Raw genomic sequence first — 5,000 nt, 5'->3', positions numbered from 1 at the left:
TCCTTGTCCCTTCCCCCTTCCTTTCCCTTTCATAACCTTCCCCTTCCCCTTCCCTTTCCCCCTACCCTTCCCCCTACCCTTCCCCCTACCCTTCCCTTCACCTTACCCCTTCGCTTTTTGCTTTCTTTTCACTTGCCTTTCCCTTACCTTCCCTTTCCTCGGTCCCTACCTATGTTGTTGTATACTTGGTGAACATATATGGGTTGCCTTAATAATTTCATTGCAATATCCTCCCTTTCCTCTTCTCTTCCCTCCTCTCTTTCCCTCTCTCCATTTTTCTCTCTACTTCTATTTGTCTCTTCTTCTCTTTCTCTCTTTTCCCACCCCTTCTCTCTTTCTCTCCTTTTTGCTCTTTCCTTCCAGTTTCCTGTTTCTCTCCACTTGTCTCTTTCTCTCCGCTTCTCTCTATATCCACTTCTTTCTCTCTACTTTCTCTCTACTTATTTCTCTGTACCTCTCTTCACTTCCCTCTTTCTCTCTACTTTTCTCTCTTTCTCTCCTTTCCTTCCGCCCCCGCACGCTCCGGACCTTACCGGCGTTCCGTTCCCTGTGACGCAACCGAAGACTTTCCCTTCGCTGCAGCCGTCGTTCTCCACCCCGAAGTCCCGAAGAGCTCGCTGGCTTGCTCAGAGCGGGTGCTAACTTATGTGTCACCTTTTTTTTCTTCTCCTTCTTTTCGTTAACTTTCCCCTCTCGGCGCCCTTCTCTTCCTCCTCCTTCTCCTCCCCCTCCTCCTCCTCCTCCTCCTCCCTTCCTCTTCCTCTTCCTCCTCCTCCTCCTCCTCCTCCTCCTCCTCCTTTTTCTCCTCATAGTCTTTTCCTGATGTGTCCTCTCCCACTATTCTTTCTCCTCCTCCTGTTCCTTCTTCTTCCGCTGTTCCTTCTTCTTCTGCCTCTGTTCTTCCTCTTGCTCTTCATGCGTCTCTTCTTGAACCGCCTTCTGAACTATTTCCTGCACCTACTCTTACTCCTGTCTTTCCTGTTCCCTCTCTTTCTCCTTTTCCTAATCTTATTCCTCCTACTTCTTATATTCCCTCTTATTTTTTCCTCTTTCTCTTCCTCTTCCGCCATTTCCTCTTCTTCCTCCTCCTCTTTCTCTTCCTCTCCCGCCATTTACTCTTCCTCCTCCTCTTTCTCTTCCTCTCCCGCCATTTACTCTTCCTCCTCGTCCTCTTCCTCTTCCTCCTCTTCCTCTTCCTCCTCTTCCACGTCGTCGTCGTCATTTTTCTCTTCGGCTTCCGTATCCATGGTTTCTTTTGTTTCTTCACACCTTTGTTTATTATCTCTCCTCCTCCTCTCTCTTCTTCTTCTTCATCATCTTATCGTCGAGGGAGTTTCTCTGTGTGTAACTTTTTCTTCCGTTCTCTGCTGCTCCTTCTGGTGTCGAGTTACCCGCAGGTCGTCATTCACTTCCGATAAGGCCTTTTAGCTTCTCCTTCTCTTCCTCTTCCTCCTCTTCCTCGTCCTCCACCTCTTCCTCCTCTTCCTCGTCCTCCACCTCTTCTTATTCCTCTTTCTCCTCATCCTCGTTCCACTCTTCCTCGTCCTCCTCTTCCTCCTCTTTTTCCTCTTCCTCGTCCTTCTCCCCTTCCTCCTCTTCTTTATCCTCCTCATTCTCCTCCTCTTCCTCATTATCTTCCTTATCCTTCCTCTCCCCCTTCCTCTCCTCCTCCTCTTTCTCCTCTTCCCTCTCCTCCTTCCTCTCCTCCTCCTCTTTCTCCTCTTCCCTCTCCTCCTTCCCTTTCTCCTCTTCCTTCTCCTCTTCTTCCTCCTCTTCCTTCTCCTCCTCCTCTTCTTCGTCTTCCTCTTCCTCCTCAAATTCCTCCCTCTCTCCCCGTACTCCTCCTCCTCTTCCTCTTCCTCTTCTTCCTCCTCCTCCTCCTCCTCATCCTATTCCCTCTCCTTCTTCCCATTTTCTTCCTTGTCTTCATCGTCCTTTTCCTCTTCTTTCCGTCGTGGCCGTCCCCTTCTCAAGTAGAGAACATTGTTGGGAATAACTGGAAGTAGAGTCGTTCTCAAACGTTCTGTCGCAGCTTTTGAAATGAAAACCTTTAAGAGATCCTCAAGATGATTATATTTCTTCATTTTATTCCAATTGTCTTATTTGATCTTTCTATATTCTATTGTAATGATGGAACTTCGGTGATAAGAATAATTTTAATTTCAAAGCAACTAATCTATAGGAAAATGTTTTTCTTGATAACTTGTTTGTTACCGACTAAAATAGTCTGGTGGCAGCCATTAGCGGCAAGAGTTAATGAAGCATCAGCGCCTCCCTGCGTAACCCGATGCGTTCCCGGCCGCCGTCATTAACGTCATGTCACCCTTCCCATCTCCGTTTTCTTTCATTTCCCATTTTCTTTGTGCGTTTTCTTTCGTGGGTCTTCTGTGGGTAGACTGCTGTGGTAAGAAAGGTACGCACGGTTTGAAGTTAATTACTCCTCACGTGTGGGTTTTTGGACAATTACTCCCACTTCTGCATACTATATAAGGTGTACGTATAGTGCACTCGCACAAACACGCACACACGCACACACTCACACACACAAACACACACACACACACACACACACACACACACACACACACACACACACACACACACACACACACACACACACACACACACACACACACACACAAGAGCAAAGAAAATATATGTAAATAATGATGATGTCATCAGGTTGTGATAGTAAGCGTTCTTGTGTGTGTGTATGAGAGAGAGAGAGAGAGAGAGAGAGAGAGAGAGAGAGAGAGAGTGAAAAGAGAACGCCTACTGTCACAACCTGATGACATCATCATTATTTACAGATATTTTCTCCGTTCCTGCTCGCCATTTATTTATCTATTATTATGATATCACCACTACCCGTAGACACTCTCTCACTCTTGTTGTAGGGTGGCTAAATAAAAGTATATTAATAATGTATATGAATGTATTAAATCACAATTTGATTAGAGGACTACAATAGAAATGTGTGCGTACACTTCGGAGACAGAGTTACAACTGTGACGTCACGCCTTGTCTTGGCGCAAAACCTACAGGAGCTCGTTTGGGTTTCCTACAGACTGTACAAAGATTGTAAATAAATTATACAATCAATAATAAAAATTAATGTCCAACAAAACTTATGATAATCATACAATGGGGGAAAATATACAACTAATTGAAAAATACATAAATATAATACACAACAATAATTGTACGATGCTACAACGTACCACACCGTTACACTTTCTGTCTATCTATATATTTTTTCTCTGTTAGTTACAGGGATAAATTGGTGTTATATGAGGTGTTGAGTTTTGCTTCAATGTATTGTAACTGAAACACTGACAGTTTTTGGGGGCCACAGCATTTATAGTTCTTCTTTTTGTATATATTTTTTTTCTTATAGTTGATATTTTCCTCTTGCCTATTCTATGGAGAGCTACTGGAATTAGTGATTAAATGGATGTTCCAGTATCATTTTTACATTTTTTTTTATTGTTGTTATTATTATCATTATTATAATTGTCATCATCATCATCATCATCATCATCATCATCATCATCATCATCATCATCATCATCATCATCATCATCATCATCATCATCATCATCATCATCATCATCATCACCATCAGTATTATTACTACTACTATTGTTATTATGATTTTACCATTATCATTTTTATCATCATCATCATCATCATCATCATCATCATCATCATCATCATCATCATCATCATCATCATCATCATCATCATCATCATCATCATCATCATCATCATCATCATCATCATCATCATTAATTACTATTATTATTATCGTCATCATGTCTTATTCATATTTCCAACCAAGGACTTCAAATTCCTTTGTGTTTCTTCAATGTCCCCTTTGGCTGCCATCAGGCGCCCATGTGAGAGATAATTTGCGCAAATGATGGGTAGGAAACGCGCTTGTTAGAAACTTCACTGACAGCTAACGATGATGCTGACCGTATGTGTGTATATTGTGGAGGAGATACAGCCACCTTTCATCGCAATAGTCGTGACTCCAGACAACAATAATAATAACAACAATAAGAGCCGCAGCAGCAGCAACAACAACAATAACAACAACGACAACAATAACAACAACAGCAAGAGTCTTCCGTCCCTCATTTGTCTTTTCCATTTGCCTTTGCCCTCAATGTCTCTATTTCGGGTCCTCTTCCTTTCTCCTTCTTTCCGTTTTGATCTCACTAACGGTTTCGTCCTCTTCCACTTTCCTTCTATTTCTCTCTTTTCCTCTCCTCTCTTTCTCTTTCCCTCTAACCATCTTTCCCTCAACCGCATCCTTACCTTCACGCTCGCCCTCTTCCTCATCCTCTTCCTCAACCTCACCCTCAACTTTTTATTCTTCCTCTTCCTTTTTCCCTTTCCCATTTTCTTAGCTCTATCTTCCCGTTCCTTCACCCTCACTTTTGTTCTCTCTCCCTTTCCCTTTTCCTTTCACTATTTCTTTCTCCATCTTCCTCTCCCATTCTTTCCATCTCTCTTTCGTCCTTCATATTCCTCTTACTCTCCATCTTTCCCTCTTCCTCTCCATCCCCATCTACTTCTCCCTCTCTCTATCCCTCTCCCTCTCCTTACCTCTTGCTACCTCTCCCTTCCTCAGTGTCGCTCTCATTCTCTGTCTCTCTTCCTCCCTCTCTTGAAAGATACGTCCATTTGTCAAGAGGCGAGACAAAGAGCAGAGAGCAATGGGTGGGGATGGAGGGGGGGGGAAGGAGGACGGGAATTATAGTGCACTCGACTTGCAGTTTAAACACATTTCCACCCAATAATTCCCCATAGTTGGATAAATGCTCGAGTTATATTGCTGGTGGGCTGTGATGAATGTCTACATACTGGGTGACCTGAGGCCTGACCTAGCTCCGACAAGGGTTGTTAACGCTCGCTCAAGAATTCCTAATAACCTTTTAACAAAGCACAGGGGAGGGGGTGGGTCCCTTCTCGGATGAATAATATCGCCTGGC

The 5,000-nt window shown here is 43.5% G+C and overlaps 1 protein-coding gene across 6 annotated transcripts in view; it reads left to right on the top strand.

The window, feature by feature from the left end:
• The window catches only part of LOC143029713 (latrophilin Cirl-like), a 1,085,987-nt gene that overhangs the window by 853,986 nt on the left and 227,001 nt on the right, over positions 1-5,000 (top strand). The window lies entirely within an intron of this gene.

The sequence above is a fragment of the Oratosquilla oratoria genome, chromosome 11 (genome assembly GCF_046742065.1).
Source record: "Oratosquilla oratoria isolate Oo_2021 chromosome 11, ASM4674206v1, whole genome shotgun sequence".
NCBI classification, from domain to species: Eukaryota; Metazoa; Arthropoda; class Malacostraca; order Stomatopoda; family Squillidae; genus Oratosquilla; species Oratosquilla oratoria.
This window is presented reverse-complemented; position numbering and strand designations above follow the sequence as displayed.